Source organism: Helicoverpa zea, chromosome 3, assembly GCF_022581195.2.
Source record: "Helicoverpa zea isolate HzStark_Cry1AcR chromosome 3, ilHelZeax1.1, whole genome shotgun sequence".
Taxonomy (NCBI): Eukaryota; Metazoa; Arthropoda; class Insecta; order Lepidoptera; family Noctuidae; genus Helicoverpa; species Helicoverpa zea.
The window spans coordinates 1,987,473-2,008,840 of NC_061454.1; the positions used below are offsets into that span (position 1 = coordinate 1,987,473).

The 21,368-nt window shown below is 35.0% G+C and overlaps 1 non-coding gene across 1 annotated transcript; it reads left to right on the top strand.

Moving 5' to 3' along the window:
- Positions 1-4,422: 4,422 nt before the first annotated feature.
- Positions 4,423-4,496, top strand: Trnai-aau. The gene has a single exon. It is a non-coding gene; the product is annotated as a tRNA-Ile (tRNA).
- Positions 4,497-21,368: the final 16,872 nt, after the last annotated feature.

Sequence of the window (21,368 nt, forward strand, 5' to 3'; positions counted from 1 at the left end):
GGCAATTAAATAGAGTTGTGTTTATTAGAACAAAAACAAGTGTTATCGCGCGTTTGTTTGTGAGCTTGCGGGGGAGGGGAGGTCAACTTAAGCTGGTGAGTCAACGGTTCTATTTTTAAAGTGTCCGTACGTCGGCCACGCGCTCACCGCGTGCTAATGTTTTGCCGAGATAATGGCGCACCCACATATTTACATCGTGAACATTTTATTGTTTTATACCCGACTTATCGCTGTCACTATGCGTACGTTAAACAATATATCATTTAGTTGTAAAATTGTAGTTAATTGGAGTAGGTAAGTTAATTAAAGTATCGATAAAAAAACGATTATTGTTTTCTACTTTTTCGTTTGTTATCGAGTTTCGCTAATGTGGTTCCCACGAATCATGTTAATATTTTATATGTAAGTAAATAGTGACGGATGTTTTTATCTATGTTTGTCTGAATTTTAAGTAAAAGACTTATCGACTTATGTACAGTACGTTATTTAAAAGGCCACTTATTATGTTGTTCAGATCATTTTGTTCGTTCTAGAAGTTTTTGCTGGTAGATGGAGTATTTAATTTCCATATTGATAAGGAATCTCTTTCCTTTCATTAACTTAGATTACAGGTTATTAATTGTACAGTTCGGTTAGGTAAACTTATTAGAAGTCAGCTATAACAAAAATAAATAACAAATCTCATTCACCTAATTGCATCATTCATTTGTTTTTTTTTTGTTATCTATAGGAAATATTCCATGGAAATTATTCGTCAATTTACAATAGGTATATCCGGGTATTGCATTTCATGTTATCTATGACTTGTATTAATTTTATCATTTCCAAGGAAAATATCTCAAAGATATACCTATAGGTGACTTTATAACAATAGGATTTACTTATAGATATAAAGATTACCACATGAATAGATTTGACTGTTTACAAAAACCATATCAGGAACGACCCAGTATTTTTCCAGATTAGCACGCATTTAATTTCTACTTTAGGTATTTAAAGATGCTGTCGGAAATTAAAGGAAATAATGATTAATAAATATCACAGTAAAGTATAAATATTATTATCATGTTTGTGAATAAAAACGTGAGACTTTGTCAGCGCCCAGACTAAATATTTGGACGCCTACGTCAGTCATAAATTTTGCAGTCTAACTACTGTCCAGGACTTTGAACCTGTTATATTTAAAAGCAACTATGATCTGATCGTCTGACAACCAGTCTTACCAAGGGGTTTTGGCTTGAGAAGGTCAGATAGGCAGTCGCTCATTGTAAAAACCCTCCAAGTGCGAGTCGAACTCGCGCACGAAGAGTTCCGTACCGATTTATAAAACGGATAAAGAAATCACGTTTGTTGTATGGGAGCCCCCCAAAATATTTATTTAATTCTAGTTTTCAGTATTTGTTGTTATAGCGGCAACAATAATACATCATTTGTGAAATTTCAGCTCTCTAACGGACGGACGGACGGATAGAGGAGCGAAAACATTCATCATTCATGACCGCAATTTTTACCCAACATTTTTTAGCTATAGAAATTTCCTAAAAAAAGTAGTCTAATTTTCTGCAATAAAATTAAAAACATTTCCTTAGGACGTCCGCTGTCGGCGACGATCCGTCACCGACTGACTACACGAAAGAAAATAGCGGAGCGAAACCTACTGAACTGATATCGGCGACCAAATTATGTTGACCTACCTCCCTCCCCTTGCCGTTTCAAGTGTGGATGTTAGAGGGTACTTTGTTTAAGATGCAGGGGTCAAGTTAAACTGGTACATGCGCTTACGCAAATGGCAGAGCGAGATTGGCAAGTGTCAACAGATAGTGTGTCTAGCCGGGGTCACGGCACTGTTTATTTGTATAGATTTAAACATCGATGAGTACTTTTAGTTCAATGGGGCATTTTATATGTTGTTAGGTAGTGACTGATAATTTTGTCTTTTGTATAACGCAATTATTGAATGTTTTTTTTTTGGTTGTTGAATTTTAATGGGGTGAAACTGATAGTTTGAGTGGCTGGGTTTTGACCTTACTGAGTTCAATTGTTTTTCTAAGACTTTTTATTTTTTATTATAATTTATTTTTATTGCATTTTGTTCGCTAAGTATATACTTCATTCATTAACGTTTGACTTGAGTAATAATTAAAAATCCTACAAAATACTGACAAAACAAGTCTTCGTTTTATCAGGTAAATAGTGATATTTTTTTTTGTCAACAACAATAACAAATAAAAAAATGTTTTAAATAAATAAAAAAATATTAATAACAAATACAAATACTGACGTAATGACACAATAGGAACTTGTCCTATCAGTGATATTGTTTGTAATTTAAAATGTTTAAACAAATGATTTTTATCGATAACCTTACTGTTGTGCCTAGCCTTTTGAGAAGCATGATTATCAGTCTTTTTGTACACGTGTTTTTTGTTCCAGAGTTCCAATGACACTTCCAGGGCAGCCATCTTTGATCCAAAAATTAACACACCAGACAAAATGAAGAATCACATGAGAAGATATTTTTTTTTTTACAAGTACACAACCAAGCAAAGAGCGGTGACAGAAAATGATCACCCATCCAAATTCCAGCCGCGCTTCCTACAACTTAACCTCGTTCATCTCGTGCCCTACTCTTTAACTAATTTGTTCAATTGAATTATATTCACAGAACAAATTGTTATGTTTGTCTGTCAGAGGAAGTGTTTCATTTGTTTCTACTTGTTGATTCAGAAGGGTCATTTAAATGCAATTCTAATAATTATTTTGTTGACTTTGAGTTAGCTAAAGTGTATGTATTTGTATAAATACCTGGGTACCTGGGTACCTATATTTGTATTTATAAATACTTTTATAAATACCTCTACTTACCACGGCCCTGGTACATAAAAGCTTAAGAAAGAACATGGTGGGTTTTACTCAGTAATAAGAATCACGCTGAACCTAGAGTGGGAGGGATCATTTTTAATATCCCATCAAAAAATTGTTACTTTTACTTACTTTTGTTGGTATCATCCTCCGAGCCTTTTTCCAACTATGTTGGGGTCGGCTACCAGTCTAACCGGATGTAGCTGAGTACCAGTGCTTTACAAGAAGCGACTGCCCTACCTGACCTTCTCAACCCAGTTACCCGGGCAACCCGATACCCCTTGGTTAGACTGGTATTGGGTGTAAAAAAACAATTATTCCATGTGTTTTTAGAGTTTAACATCCTTCAGTCCGTGTCAGCCATGGAGTATTTCATAGACTCGCATTCATCTGCACTCCAAGATGACCAAATTCAGTAACTTAAAAAAAAGTCACGTGAAATGTTAAAATAAGTCTTGATTGTCAAAGTGTTTAACACGTGACACATTATCGTGTAAAATAAACTTTAATGCAACTGACATAATAATGAGCAAGATTAATGATATTAGGTAAACATATATTCTACACCTTCATTAATTAACTGCCACTATTTAATCAATTCAGTACTCGCATGTTGCGAAGTATTTGTAGCTATTTAGGTATAATATCCGTATGTATATCGTAAGTCCAAGAACCAAATGTCGATGAAACTTTTTGTACATTAAGGCGACGAATTGGTCAACAATAATTCCATAACCGGCACGCGCATCTAAGGCGCCAAAAGGGGTCGGAGCGTCTCGTCTGAGCGGGGCGAGGATAACAATACGCGCGCTAGCTTATAACTAAAAGTCGTAAGCGACAAAATGGTTTTGTAATTTTATTATTTAGAAATGATAATTTAATAAAAATTCCTTCTACAATTTTAAAGAGTATGTATATACTTAACTATTAAAAAATTAAGAGGCTTAAATCGGTCCCGTTTGCCCATAATATGTGAATCTCTTTTTAAAAAGAGGTATGTTTGATATATTTTTCTCTGTTATAAAAGTTACCTAATCATGTTTCTACGTCTAACAAAATAAGGTTTATATCATGAACTTTCAGGTAACCAAGTTGTATTTTGATCCGTTTTGTATTTACTGAGAAAAATTGAGATCCTTGGCGCCAAAAATTCCAATTCGTCCTCTTAAAGCTTAGGGTTAAGCTAACTTTGTATTATTAACATTTCTAAATTAGTGGCTAGGTAGGTCGTAGGCGCTTTTGTATTTCCCAAAAACAGCTTGGGAAAACCTTGATGTAGGTATGCAGGTGCAAAATATTAAGTAGAAAATTTAAATATAACCAATGTAACTGAGTACCTAAGCTTATTTTGTGAGAACTTATAAACTTCTCTTTTCTGCTATTCTTGTAGGATTTACAAAATAAGGTTTTGTTTGTCTGAAAGAAAATAGTGTGATGGCTTTTTTGTATTTTCTATTCTCAAGCGTTTCGAGAGAAATAGTTTTTAATATGCTCTTGATAAAAAAACATGTGGAATACACGCAAGTGATGTAGTCGGTAATTTCGACGACGTTGTCCATCGGCCCATTAGCTCAGTTGGTTAGAGCGTCGTGCTAATAACGCGAAGGTCGCGGGTTCGATCCCCTCATGGGCCACAGCTCTTTTTGTGTTTTAAAAATTGTTTAAATATTTTCTCTAGAACTATCGCGTCCGTATTCTAAATACTGCTTATTTTTCACAAATATTTCTGATGCAATGTTGAAATTGAGGTGATGTAAACGTAATTCTAAGAAGAATCAGTATAAAAAGTCTGACGTATTGCGATATATCATGCTGTAGAAATACAAAGATATTGCAAGAACTGGTATATTGTAATTAACTACTTAGTAAGTCATTTCTCACAATATATCTTTATTATTAACTAGGATTGGAATATGACGAATACAATGCTAGATGTGTGGCATAACGTTAATGTCCATGTTAAATATTAAAGATGCATTTTTAGGGAAACTTTTAGTGTAAAAGTTTAGTTCTAGAGGTAGAATCCTAACATCAATAAATCTAATCAAAGATATGTTACTTTCTTAAGAAACAACCCCAAAACTCTTGTTAGGTATTTGTAATCCAACAAACAAATCTAAATATATAAAACTCAAAGGTGACTGACTGACTGACTGACTGACATAGTGATCTATCAACGCACAGCTGAAACCACTGGACGGATCGGGCTGAAATTTGGCATGCAGGTAGATGTTATGACGTAGGCATCCGCTAAGAAAGGATTTTGATCAATTCTACCCCCAAGGGGATAAAATAGGGGATGAAAGTTTGTATGAAACTGTGTCAATTTTAAACCGATCGGACTGAGACTTTGCATGCATAAAGCTACTATGGCGTAGGCAACCCTTAAGAAAGGATTTTGATAAATTCCATCCCTAAGGGGATAAAATAGGGGTGAAAGTTTGTATACATCTTCTTAGATTTTATGAAGAAGTCCTGATGACGAATCAGAATTTTATGATGACATTCGCTTAAATACGATTTTGATTAATTCAACCCCCATTCAACCCCCACGGGTGATAAAATAAGGGATGATGAAGGATGTAAAATGTATTAGTTTGAACCTATCAGTACGTAATGGAACGAACAAAATAATGTTTATTTCTAAATGTTGAGAAGTTCTGCCTACCGCTATTAGATTTATTACGCTTGCTCACGAGTAAGTTCACCCAACAACTTAATAGTTTTAGCGCCTAATGACAGATTAGTAAAGAATATTGTGTACAAAGAAGTTTTGTAGGCCCTAATTTTTTACACACGCTAAACAAAAGTAAAGCCGCAAAAACCATACCTAATTAATAATAATACTCCTTAACGCGAGCGAAGCCGCGGGCAAAAGCTAGTATATCTATAAAACTGAAAACCTTCTCCTAGAAAACACAAACTTTTTTTTAAACATGTCTTCCTCATTCAAAATAAGAACACCGTCAAATTCCCGCCCAACTGCGCAAAAATCTACGAAAACCAGCACCGAGTATTGCAAAGACTAAGATAGGCAGACGCGTCACCTCAACCGGTTGTAACCGGTGCATATCTGGCGTAACCCCTAACCTGTGGCCCGCAAGCCTCCAGCGACGAGCAAAACACTGATAGTAGGTAAAAATAGGTACGTTGCGTTAGATCGCATCTGGGGCTTTTGTCTTTGTTGGGTTTGCTGTTTTAGTGGTTCATTTGTTTCATGAGGTTGCTGACACGAAATTGATAACTTCTATGAATCGATGGTAAAATGTCGAAAGTCGATGGGGATGGATAGTTTCGACCATGCTAATCGGGCTGATGAATCCATTCTACCTTTGATCCATACTATCGAACGACAGTCAATCTATTAGTCTGGTTACACCTTAAAAATTATCTATGGTAATTCCCAGTCTGCATTTGTAACTGATTAGATTAGAGATATATTCTCCCAGACTTCCTTCACATACACCCGAATCTAATCTAAAGCGCTTTAGACATAATTACATTCGAGACTTAAAAACTATATAAAGAAGTAGGTACCTAGTACAAAAAATCCCCAGCAACGTCTGTTCTATTTTTAAAACATAGTAAAAACTAGCAACAAAAACAGTCTCCAGTAATTTTGTACGCGACCCTTAACTGACCCTACTGAACTTAAAGGTAGTGTCAAACAAGATAAGGTTATTTTTTTCTAGCAGTCTGACCTTATTTTAAAAACTCTATGTTTACAATTATAACGTCATGTCTGATTTATAGTCAGGGATAAATGTATCATATCAAAAAATTACTCTGAATATCTTCAATAAAGGAGACGATGCTTTTGTCAGCAACTTTTGATGACCAATCGGGAAAAAATCATCATCATCTGCCTAGCCTTTTCCCAATGGGGTTTTCGAGCCTAATCGGATGCAGCTGTTTACTATTGCCTTACAAGGGGCAACTACCTGTCTGACCTCCACATACCTGGGAAACCCAATACCCCTTGGTAAGACTGGTTATGACACCTGGCAGCTGACGACCCGTAACGCTTGCCAAAGATGTTCAAATGACAACTAGACCGTGCCTTCCGAAACATGGAAATCCAACGACAGAAACTACTGGAAAAACTTTGTGGTCTGGACAAACCCAAAATAGTATAAAGCTCAAAAGCTCCAATGTATACAGATGCAAAACATGTTAATAAATCAAATAAGCAAGTAGTCTTCCTTCGGAAAATACTACCGAAGTAGTGCACGTGCTAAGTTGACAGCTGAGAGCTACCTTTTTTTCTGATGATTTACCTAAGCAATTGTAACCGCACTCTGCAATCTTTTAGTCAGCCGATAGTTTATTTGGGCTCGTAAACCATTATGAAGATGAATGATAGTATCCACATAACGATCAGACCGACTGAAAGTTGAATTGGTCAAGATTGCTTTTTTTAAATGGCTTTGATTTAAATTAAGATTTTTTATTTAAAAAAATGTTTGGTTACCATCGGGTCAACTGTCGACCGCATGTTTATTCTAAAGTATGCAGATACTCTTGGGCTTTTTTAAGCAATGTTCTAAAAGACGGCAAGAACTAACAATGACGTCAATAGAAGAAAAAACATAAGAAACTTATGCTAATAACTAATTAATTATAGCTTTTACAACACTATAGTCACGAAACTCGAAAGCCAATGACTGAATTATTACGCATAATTTACCACAGTGGGTCCCGATAGTGTTCGGCAAACATAACACTTCAGATCCAGTTAGTTCAGATAACGGTCTGTTATTGAAATGATATAATTTATTGATAACTGCGTATATTGTGATGGTATTTAGTGAACGTTTATGGAGGATAGCCATTTATACAAAATTGCTATGTTTTGGCTTAGTCAAAGCCATGCGGATCGAGAGATCATAAGATTAAGCAACGCTTGGCGCGGTCGATCCGTGGATAGGTGACCATCTTCTCATAAAGAGTTCTTCCGTGTTTCGTATGGTACGATAAAATGTAGATCCCGGCTGTCATTTGTACAATTTTGGCAGTCGTTATAGGTAATCAGAAGCCAGTAAGTCTGACAAGCAGTCTAGTCCCAGGGGTATTGGATTGACCGTGTAACTATCTTGTGGGTGGTTTGGACATAAAGTTCTGATAACTAGGTGACGTTAAAGGTCAAGATATTCCTCCCATGTCAAGAACCGTCTGACCTTTGAAGTAATCCTTTTAGGTTTATTGGTAGTTACTCAAAGGTTGACCAGCTCAGACCACTAAAGAGAACGCCTACAGTCATACCAGAATTGGACCTAACTGTGTCATATGACCTAATTAATTATGAGTAATTTTTGTCTCGCTAAACGTCCTGATTTTGAATTAATTGACTCATGTTGGAATAGTCATTAGGTTCCAGAGCTTTTTACCGACTATGATTGCATTTTATAAATGTAAGTGAGATAGATCTTTATGACGTTTTCCAAGAGTATCATTAAATTCGTAAGTACACTGATAAATAACCGCATTGTTTTTCAGAAACCGATAAACAATATTTGGAGATTAATTTTAACAACTTCAATCTTAATTTTCGCACTCATTAATTAACAAGATAAGCAATAACTGTATAATTAGCGTTCAACACTCACGTTAGTGTTATGTACCTAAAGTAACTATGTAATACCTATTGATACACTAAGATGACTTATCGACTGGTCATTTGTGGCGTGACAAGGAGGTCATGACATTTGCACTCTATCTCTGCTGGGTAACTGCGGTTTTATAATCGATGTTTGCAGGAAGAAGTTAGTTATGATTACTGTTAATACACGTGTTAACAGGATAGTCGATGCTTTTTGTCATGAATCCTAGTACCTAATATTTTAAATGTGAAAGTTTATGAGGATGTATGGATGGATGTATATTTGTTATTCTTTGACGCAAAAACGGCTGGACCGATTTATTGGAATCGTATGTAGGTGGGTGATACACTGGATTAACACATATGCTAGTTTTTATCAACACACCACGCAGGAGAAGCCGCGAGCTGGAGCTAATTATAAATAAAGATGGAACAAAATAAAAGGATTAGCTACAGATTTCAATAACTGATCCTTACATTAGCTTGATATAAATTGTGTCTAACGATCTCTAATCGCAAAACAACGAATGGATTGGATAATGACATGCGTAGTAAGTCATCAAGTTATGTTTAACATTCCTAAATGAATCCGTAAATGATTAAGTTACTAACTTGAAGCAATAGTAAGGAAATTCCCTTACCATCTTGCATAGCAACGGGAACCGACTGATGTCTAATATAACACCCCACGCTAAAATGAAATCATAAAATATTATTATTCAGGAAGGTCAAGTTCTCCAAACAAAGAATTGGAGACTTTTCAACCAATTCCATTCCTCCCTTTTCACAATTAAACTCGAATAAAAAACAGCCAACATCGCGAAAAATCTCCGTTATTTATTATGGACATGGACATGGATGGCCACAGCATTTTTTTAACCCCCACGCAAAACGTAGTACAATATCGGACTACATTTGACCCATTTTCACCCCCAAAAATAACCCTTCACGCGTCCCGTAACTAAGAGGCATACTGAAGACTAAACAGTCGGCCGAGAGTTGGGCAAAAATATTTTTTGAAGAAAATAAAGTTCTTAGTCGGTCTGATACCGACCAAATACGACCGACCATTCGTCTTCATACTGATTCATAAGCCCAAACAAACTATCGGCCGACTAAAAATTTGTAGTCTACACATACTCTAAGCGTAACTTGACCAGAAAAATAGAGCCAAGACTATAAATACGTGTAACCATAGCTATAAATAGAGAAAGCCTAATTTAGCTTTAATGGGGGCGTTCGAGTGCCGGTGATAAGGGGTAACTAACCCCATAGATAGGTACTTGTGTATGTGGGGTAATAGCTGCTCCCATTTAATTTCTGTAACATAAATAACGTTATTCCTTTTTTCTTCAACTACCTTAAGAAGTAGGGCTGACCAACATGTGTCGCTGGGAGTTTGTTGCGCCACTTCTTCTTCCCAGCAATAACATAACGGAAGTGGTGAAGGGTGAGCATTTTCGTGGCTTTCTGTGTATATTTTTGACGTTGAAAAAGTGCTGTTTTACAGCCTAATTTAAATAGATGACTAGCATCACCAAAGAGTCGCCAATAGCCATAAAAAATAGATAAACTTATTAGGGCTTCTTAATACTTAATAAAAGAATATAAGAAGTAACCGGAGTTCAAGTTACTTTCTGTAAACAGGTATCTACCTCTTTTACACCGATGGTAAATTGAAATCCACCATTTAACCATGGCAACCAAAGCTTTAATCCAATAAGGTTAAGAATCTCTGGAGATGTATAATTTCTCAAAAATCGGGAAATCCAACAAGCATGCCACTATCTCAATAATAAACACAGCTATTAAAATGATAAGTCTTATCACCTTCCAGTTTTCTCCTAACACGCAGGAAGTACGTGCTCTCATTATAAATGTCTATTTATAGCTTTATCAATAGTAAATACTGCAAGTTCGCTGTTTTGAATTAATTTATTACTATGTGATGATAAATAATTAAGTCATCATGTGGTATATTTGGCATTTTAAAGGCAAATAACAAGGGCGTCTTTACCAATGACTACATCACTTTTGGTTTAATATTTGCAAAAACAACTTTAAAGCAACTGATTTTGAATACAATAACTTGATCGAGGAAAAGTTATTTAGGGGTTTTCATGGCTGGAAGGATTTTTTTTACTAATAAACTAAAAGTTTAGGTCAGTTTCTGTTAGTTAACACTGGGCTGGATACTAAGGATTTACCACAACCTTGATAGTGTTAGACTCTTCACGAAAAACAATATACCTATATAATGTCATATAATTAACGTCAAAAAAACAAAACACACTCAATGAATTACATTCCTATCTTACAATATCAACTGATATGTCGTAATCGAACCCCACGTCATGCACTAAGTATTACTTATATACAAGCACTATATATTATATAGCAAGATATCATGCGAGCCAAGCGTGATGGAAAATATTATATATTGTAACTTGTTTACATAAAGTGACACTTACCCTCGGTCAGATAGCTTCAAATGCCACTAATAGTGATAAAAAGTACCACTGTATAGTGAATATTAATTTCAGAATGTTCTAGTGTTTTGTTTTATGGTGTTAATAATATGGCGGTCGTTGATCTTGGAATGACGTCATGATGGTGGAAAGGTCAGCACTGATGCAGTTGCTATCGTGTATATAACTTGCCAAAATTGATACTACAGGTAAGATATAAACGAACGAACTTATATCTGCAAGGAAGAATAAAATTGAATTGAGAACATCCTCCTTTTTTGCAAGTCGGTTAAAAAAGAGATAGTATCATATCACTTCTGGGTCCATCTCAATTTTACTTCAGCTCAGTGAAAATAAAACAATATAAGTAATGTCTTTTGTATGATAATTTTAACTCAGAAACAGTTTTTATTCAATTTGCACCTTGGGCCTTATATTGGCACTAGCCAGAATAGGCACCATCGTATATTTTGTTATTCCAATCCAATTCCACTAATATGTATTTCTGATGCTTTTAAAGTCAATAGTATTACCCAGTTTTAAAAACTAGTGCTGCAGCTGGGCGGAAAAAATACACATCATTTGATCACATTTTGTTGCTGCTTGCATTAAGCCGGTAATGAAAAAGAGGCAAGGAAACAGACTGAAAAGTAGGTAATGAAAGCCTCTAAAACTAACTTAATCCAGCAACATAGTTTCAATACTAGGCAATACATGATCATCATCACAGCACCAGGTAACTCCAATATCCCGATAACCCAAGCTGCACACACCGTGACACAAATCATGCGATGCGTGTTAAACGCGTGTCTTTTCGTTGATTATGACACGACCGATTATACAGGCATCAGGCATACTGATTGTCATTTTTCGTTATCAGGGAAACGCCCTGTAGTGATGTTTACGGTGATAAATGTGAAGTTATGTGGGAATCAGATATACCTACACGTTGCTGGTTGATGATTAATTATGTTGTGTGTTTTTTTAGGGAGACATTCAGGCGACAAGATTTTTGAGCTTTTTCGGTGATTTGATGTTTTTAAATGACTTGATTTTTGATAGTGTAAAGCATCTTGTAAAGCACTGGTACTCAGAGCTACATCCGATTAGACTGGAAGCCGACCCCAATATAGTCGGGAAAAAGGCTCGGAGGATGATAAATGATATGATGATTTTTTATAGTGGTTTCAGTCTTGTATATTCTAGTAACTTTTAGAAATAGTAACTAAATATGACGTATAAATAAAAGTAACAATAGTTATGGATAAAAGCTTAATAACCAAATTAAAAAGCTTTGCTTATTACACTGAAAGTTTTTATCAAGAAAACCTCGAAAATTAACGTCCTTGAAGATCACGCACACCTAGCGTGCGCATGACTAATATAACCATGCAGGATGACAACTTCAGTGACTGGCAATAGTTGTCAAAATGTTTATCAATAATGACTTAACAAGAAAAAAAGTCAACAAGAACAATGACATGAAAAATTTGGAAAGTACTTACAGGATGCAGTGAAATTCCATTTTCTTTAATTTGAACTGCTCAATTCAAATATTTCGTAAGCTTAGATCATAATTAAGACCCGACCTCTTACCTTATGGGTAACAATCTCGATTGTTCGAAAGACTTACCGCGGCCCTGGTACATGAACGGCCTACGACGAAACATAACGGTTTTTAGTCAGTAAAAGTCTGACACTCCCTCACCGCTGCTAACTCACAGCGGGAGGGGTCATTTGATGATTTTTGACGTAGTAAAAAAAAAAGTCCTTACCTTATCAGCTATCATTAAATATATAAGTCTAAACTTTGTCGTCTTTAAGGTGTAGGTATCACTCAAGTATTTAATTTGACATTAGGTACGAAAAATATCTTCATATGCACTCTTCCACCTTTGGACTACTGACAGATTAGATAACTTGGATATCAATATCATCAATCAAACATCAAAATATCACGCGTAGTATTTAAATGATTTCTTAAAATAACATTAACAATTTCTATTCTAAACCTAATCCTTTACTTAGTAGGTATTACTGTTTGTAAGAATTCGGTTTGACTAGGCTTGTAGTGACATTCTTACAACCAAAAAGCTTGTTAGTTGTGTGCAATTATCGTCTTAGTTGCCATTTAGAATTCCTAGTCAATAAAACCACCAATAATATTGTCCAATTCTGCAAACAACTATTCTTTTGTGGTCATCTTTTTTCCTTCTTGTGAAAACATCATATCACCACTCCCGTGGGTGCAGTTAGAGGGAGTGTCAGACTCTTACTGACTAAAACCCAACATGTTCCTTCTTAAGCCCTATGTGTACCAGGGCTTCTGTAACTCTTTCAATCAATCCCACAGCTCCATCAGTTTATCATCACCCTTAATGCTACATTTGCACGTGTTAATATATGAAAATTCGGTTCTTTAAGCTCATACTTAACCTCGGTTTAAGTCACGTGTCTCGATACATCAACAGTCGTTATCAGATAAGGGAGATACCGCTCCTACCTGCAAGAGTCGTTAATCCTCAGATATGGGACCACGCCAACGATTGTCGTTTGTCGCTGATCTACACCCAGTAACTAGGTAAGAGTAGTGGGTATATCAATCAATTGATTTCGGAAATTTTGACGGGATATGACGCAATCATGTTAGAATTTAACTCTTCATAAGGCTATATTTTTTACAGGTGTATTACGATTTGAAGAAATCACACCGCACATTTTCTCTATTACATGTCATATTCCAAGCTCGGGGTGAAAGGCTCTCTTAGATATACAATACAATATATAACTGTAGTGTGTAACGCAAGAGCAATATTAGCCAGGGGTAAATTTTTATTCTTCATGACATATCGTGAAAGAATCATAAAACTACAGAAAAATTTACTTGCGATTCTTGTCGATCTTTGATTTGGATAGGTTTTTAGGCACAATTTAATTATTGAATTGGGCCTAAGTGATTACCTCCTTATGTAGCTGAGTTATGGTTCTATGTAATAAAGTTATGGTTTTCTTTACAAATCCAATTTCCATAGCCCACAGAGATTACAAAGGGTTCAACCATTTTGCCTACATCCTATATCCAACATAACACAGACACCTATCAGTCAAAATTATCATGTTGAAAACTCTTTAAACGCAATCTACTTCGAACTAGAATATCCTTTATCTGAACACGCGAGCTATCACACAATATCAGGTGGTATTACTGATAAATATATTACATTTTACGTCAAACCACATTGTAAGAAACAGACCAAAACATATTACAATTGTCACTGATAAATAAGTGAGTCGGTCGTGGGAAAGTTTATTTTTAATATTGTAATATCACGCCTTGTTTGCAGATATAAAGATCACGCAATCATTTTCCCTATTTACTAGAAGGGAAAGCTTATAACTATCATATAAACAAACAATCCTTTTACCCTATTGGAGTCACTTTAGTAGCGCCAGGTAGACATATTGGTGCCCAAAGACATTTTCTCCAAACCATTCTTAATTTTCCAACTTAGAAAATGTACCTCATCTGTAGTTTAGGGTCCATTTTACATACAGAGCTATAACTGCAAAGAAAACTTATTTTAATGTCTGATGAAAACCTTGCTGCCATCTTGATAATTAGCTAAATATTTAGAGTACCTGCAGACTAAATAGTCGGCCGACAGTTGGGACTGTGCGTATTGCTATTCATACTGATTTATGAGTCCGAATAAAGTATCGGGCGACTAAAAGTTTGCAGTGTACTCTTTCTGAGATACCCAGTATTTTAATACCTGTCTAACTTATTAGATTTTCCACAATCTTACAAATGCTCAATAATTCAATTAACTCGAAGTCATCAGTGTAGATCATTCGGCGCAGCTATTAAGGGCTGCCTACGTGACAGGCGCGACGTCCGCAGCGCTATCGGCGTTTGCGCAGCCACGGTAAAATTGATAAAAAAAACAAATCGAGTCAATGCAAAACTCGGAATGTTTTAAAGGAAATTTTTGAACAGTAATTTACATGATAATGAAAATCTGAATATTTTTGAAAGTTGGGAAGAAATAGTATGTATGATTAGTGTGTTGGTATCTAGTAAAAGGATATTTTTTTTATTTATTATTTTTATAAACTTATATGGGAATATTCTTCGTTGTTTTTAGATTAAATTTGGGAATAACAGAGGTTGAGAATGATCGAGCCTTCTCGGTTTATTTATAAAATTCAAAGCCTGTGTTTACAAAAACAACTATATTTCCCTTCATTTTATTCAGTATCACAAATATAAAAGGGAGTTAATCATCAAATAATGATTAATCGATTTAAAACAAAAGAATTCCACGAATAGTTTCAACGCTTTACTAAATTATCTCAAGAATTTATAATTTCACGAATTCCAATTATAAAACATCAGAATCTTAAATGTCAACAGTCGTAAGAAAAAAGCAATTTTATAATTCTCATAAGAAATGTAAATATTTTATACGTTCAAAACAATACTTGTAAGAAAAAATTACGTGGACTTTATAAATCACTAGCTAGCGGATTCCCACGGTTTCACTCGAGTCCCGTGGAAACTACTTAGCTATTCCATAGTCAGAAAGAATTTTTCAAATCTCCTCAGCAATTTAGTGAGGTAACAAACAAACAAAAAAAAAATTTCCTCTTTGGTATATTAACATAGATTATTTCCGAACTATAAAAAACTTTTTAGCAAAAAAAGGCTGAAAAATACTTTTCTCAAAACTGCATCACAATCGTTCAACCACAAATGAGATAATCGCGCACAAACATACTTACAGGTCAACTTAAGAACGTCATTTTTTTTAAGTCATAGTAATCTCTACGTCTCTACAGACTTTCAAAATCAACTTAATCAAAGACTAGGGAAAATTTCAGATACCCCACGTATTGCACAATAATTATTTCAGTACGTATTATACCTAACTATGTTGCAATGTTGACATTACATGATATAATGTTTTACACGAACGAGAGAAGTAATTTTATCTTTGTACGATAACTGAATTATTTTTCAGTTTCAGATATTTTTCGAAAGTATGTATAGATATTTGGATTGAATTCTTAAGTTTGATAAGTCAGTTATACGTTGGCCTTCCTCAATATGAAATCCATTTTTCTTCACTTTAATTATAATAGGTTTGATATAAAACACCAAAAAAAAAAGAAAAGTCGTGGTGGCCTAGTGGGTAAAGGACCAATCTCTCAAGTATGAGGGCGCGGGTTCGATCCCAGGTCAGGCAAGTACCAATGCAACTTTTCTAAGTCTGTATGTACTTTCTAAGTATATCTTAGACACCAATGACTGTGTTTCGGATGGCACGTTAAACTGTAGGTCCCGGCTGTCATTGAACATCCTTGGCAGTCGTTACGGGTAGTCAGAAGCCAGTAAATCTGACACCAGTCTAGCCAGGGGTATCGGGTTGCCCGGGTAACTGGGTTGAGGAGGTCAGATAGGCAGTCGCTTCTTGTAAAGCACTGGTACTCAGCTGAATCCGGTTAGACTGGAAGCCGACCCCAACATAGTTTGGGAAAAGGCTCGGAGGATGAGGATGATGAATCGTTCAACCACAAATGAGATAATCGCGCACAAACATACTTACAGGTCAACTTAAGAACGTCATTTTTTTTAAGTCATAGTAATCTCTACGTCTCTACAGACTTTCAAAATCAACTTAATCAAAGACTAGGGAAAATTTCAGATACCCCACGTATTGCACAATAATTATTTCAGTAGGCATTATACCTAACTATGTTGCAATGTTGACATTACATGATATAATGTTTTACACGAACGAGAGAAGTAATTTTATCTTTGTACGATAACTGAATTATTTTTCAGTTTCAGATATTTTCAAGAATATGTATAGATATTTGGATTGAATTCTTAAGTTTGATAAGTCAGTTATACGTTGGCCTTCCTCAATATGAAATCCATTTTTCTTCACTTTAATTATAATAGGTTTGATATAAAACACCAAGGTAAAGAAAATATCCACATCCCTAATAATAGCTTTAAAATGCTGATTACGATTTTCCAGGTAGAATTCCCTGGTCTTGGAAAATAAAACTCAAACGCACATGCCTATAACAAATACTGTGCATATTCACGTATTCTTTTAGAACAACTTGCGTGATTATTTGCTAATACGTAATAAATTCCTGCAATTAAAGAAAATTAAGCCAATGGCAGAGTGAGTCACAAAATTATCATGTAGATTGTAGATTAAAATTGCATTTAATTTGTGTTATCAGATATATTGGTAGCTTTATTAAAAATTCACACATTTTGATATGACTACTGTAAATATAATAATACGATTAGGTGTCAGCCACAAATCCATTATAGCATGCAGAAGGCGCAGGCGTATCAGCGAAGTTAGCTAACTAAAACTAAAAAAATACTAAGTGCCTACTAATAATTTACTAGCAATTAGGTAAAGACAAACATAATATTTGTATTATAAAACTTCAAAAGTATGTACTAAATGTTGAGGAGTTTTTAGCAAGTGAGATTGTTTGAGCAGAAAAATCAAACAGTCCTTCTTTATATGATTTATCGATGCACCTAAATGATCTCATACTCATCGAATTAAATTTCACCATACCATAGTTCCATAACCATAGTTCAAGCTTAGCAAATAATATAATCCACAATACAGATTTCAGTTTTCATCTGATAAATGGAATCCACAATACAGTTTTCAGTGTCCATCTAACAAATGGAATTCACATTAGATTTTTCAGTGACCTTCAGCTGCAGCCGCCTACAGTTCCCGACCCGCCGCATTGCACCACCCACGTGCTCTGCTCATATTCTACCATGCTCTAAAAGGTCGTAGCCTGATATTTAACTTATAACTTTTCCTCCTTAAATAATATAAACTTCCTCAAAAGTCAGCAAAAAGAAGAAAAAATCCAAAAATTATAGTATGTATTTGTTTTCCTTATAAAAACAAACAAATTCTTAAGCTCTTTACAATACTATAGACTAGCTGTTTTCTCGCAGGTTCCCTATTCCCGTTGAAAGTATTTCCCGAAACCGAATAAAACATAGCCTATGTTCCTCAGAGATAATGTAGCTTCAGCTTCCCAACAGAGAAACAATTTTTGAAATCGGTTGTGAAGTTCGAAGCATTTAGGGTACAAAAACAAACAAACAAATGTTTTCTCTTTACTATATTAGTATACTAGCCGTTTTCCCGCGGTTTCACCCGCGTCCCGTGGGAGCTACTGCCCGCACCGAGATAAAATATAGCCTATGTTATTCGCAGATAATATAGCTTTCTAATGGTGAAAGAATATTTAAAACCAGTCCAGTAGTTTTTGAGTTTATCCATTACAACCAAACAAACAAAGTTTTCCTCTTTATAATATTAGTATTGATAAATAAAAAAATAATACAAAAATATGCCCTACTAGTCTCTTCTGTATCTTATCGAATGACGAAACGTCCTCATGACGCGCCATCGTCATCGAGTGACGAATAATGACGAGCTATGACGAATGGTGCCGAGTATGCGATGACGACAAAGCCACATAACAATAACATTGTCATTGTTGGTCAACGGCTGGCACAGTTCGGAAATAGCGATCGTAGTTTTTTTTCGTAGCTGAAAATAATGAGCTTTCTTTGTTTGTCATTTGTTTTATTTTTGAAGAGGCTGGTAATCGGCCAATGGAGCAATATTGTATTCTATGTCGTATCATATATCGTACCAAAAACCCTGCTTTCAATAATAAGACTACCCTCGCAATATACTACTCGAAATAGCAACAATAGAACCCCGAAATAGCTACACTATCTAAAATTAAACTGGACAAAATTAGAATAGGGAAAACCTCTGAATATAACCATTTTTCGTTACGAATGTACTGAAAAAGCATATTTTCTCATTCCAGATTTCCCATGTGTAATCATTTGGACAACTTGTTATATTTTTTCACTATTAATACTGTGGGACAATATTTAAATCCATTCATAACATGTACATTCTAACTTTACTGACATTCAAATCTAAAATCATTATTATTATTTTTTGCAATAAAACCTTTTCCAAACAACCAATCCACCATTTTGAAAAATAAAACCATCCAGAAACAGCGAATTCTAAATTTAAAACCATTCCAGGAACGAACAGAACACTCGAAGCGTCTGTCTGAATGTCATCCCCTCGTTCATGAACGTTCCGTTCAAGTGCAAGGGTGGAGATCGATGCAGCAAGTTCAAGGCTGCACCCCTGGTAGAGCGAGCATCCCTCCATCCCCCCCTCCGTCCCGTCCCTCCTCGCTACCCCGCTGGTTGTGACGTCAACGCCATTCATGCTTACATTTGGGTCGATAGATTTACCGGGAGGGAGGGTTGGGTTAAATTGTAAGAGTTTGCGGGTTTTTCAGTATGATGAATGATTGTTATATTTTTTTCTTAAGTGTGTCGATTGTCATGGGTAACAGCAGGTAACAAATGTAAGTTTTTGTTTGATGTAAAAGAGTGGTAGATGTAGAAAGAGAATGAATATGAAAGAATTTAATTTTATTATTTTACTCCAAATCTGAAGTTAAATGGTGCATAACTTATATAAAAAGTTTATTTAAAACAAAACGGATAAAGTTTCTTATTCACATTTTATGAGATTCACATCTTATAATTATTTACTATTCGTTTTTAAATAAATGTTTTTGCATATTTAAAGATCAAACCGCTCAACGCTTATGACTTACACAATTAATAGAAAAGCCACTCGCAAAAAAGCGCTGATATTTCGAATTTCAAGTGTTAGAATGGAATAAAGCTAAGTTTTCGTCAACATTATATCTATTAGCTTTTTTCAGGCTATTATGATTTTACAAATTCGTTTTTCCGCTTTACTTAATATCAAAAGATATATAGCGAATATTTTTTGTTTATATAGATAACTTGACTAATTTTATAACGTAACGTAAACATTTTTCATTCATCAGTGGAAACTTTACAATGATTCGTGTTGAATTTGTTACTTATCCATTGAAATAAGTTAATATTAAAATATATTTAGTTTTATTCAATAAAGAAACGGTTTATCGATCCTACTAATTATTTAAATGCAAAAGTACCTATATTCTCTAGTAAAAAATCTGTTATTAGTTTCAAACATCCATTCGATGCACCCTCAATTAATCACGACCTAAAAACCTCACTATCACAAAAAGAAAAATCTAAACGCAGCTCACTTGCAAAAAAAAACGAGCCAGCCAATAACTACACGTGCAAAAAATCCGACTCATTTCGCCCATGAACTAGACTTTGACGCAAATGGGGGTGTAACCCACCCCTCCTCCCCCCCCCTAGTGGTGGGAAGGGGGGGTAGTATCGGCAACAGGCTGGGGCGCTCCTAGACGAGATTCAAACAACGTCATTTGTGATACTGTGATGAACTTTATGTATGACGATTGGTAAGTCAGTTTAGTGGTGTATTTCCTAAATACTCAAACTCGGAATATTTTTATTTATTTTGTATAAAGACGAGACGACCTTATAAAGGTCGCCGGAAGACGCTGGATGCAGGTCGCCTCCAACAGGTATCTGTGGAGATCTAAGGGGGAGGCCTATGTTCAGCAGTGGACGTCCTATGGCTGAGATGATGATGATGAGAATGATTTTGTATAACAGCTAAGGTTTTCTCAGGCTTTACTAATTTAAGGGCATGTACATTTATTTATTAATTTTTGTACACAAAATAAAGAAAACCAACAGGAAACGAATTTACAAAAGTAATGCTTATCTGTAAAGAAATCTCTTCCGTCATAACTGTGAAAGGAAAATAGTAACAAAAGATATATTTCCTTTATTTACCTAGACTTAACTTAGAGTACGTACCACATAGTTCATAGAAGAAGTAATTGGCGCTTTCTTCAAATAAAGGGTTTAATCACTTGATCCAAATAAAATATTGTTTTTATTAATTTGACAAAAAGCATATTTTCTCGCAAAATTGCTGGACCTGTTGAAATGATTGAATATACATATAGGTAGATATAAAAAGGCAGGAAAGTGAAAATTAAATACAATTATACAACTGCTATTAGATCTCTGAAAGGGTGAGTTAATTGTACTCAGCAAAAGGTATTTGTGTCAAAGAGTACCTTCTACCTACAGTACAGTATGTATATATCTATATATCTAGTATGTATCTGTATACCTTTTTTGTGTACTTGTAGTGGTGAAAATAGACCAGAACTTTCTAAGCTATTTAACTCATGTCCCTTATAGAAAATAGCTTTTATTGTAAAGCAGTAATTGTTTAGTTTTCTCACAGCTTTTCGGTCTTCTTTATACATGAGTTGAAGTTACATGTATCAACGTGGCTTTGTTCCTGAAATTCTTGAAACTGGAAGCCGTTCACATACCTAAACTTTTGGAAACCAGTATCAATAATCGGAAAACCCTAGTAAAGCTT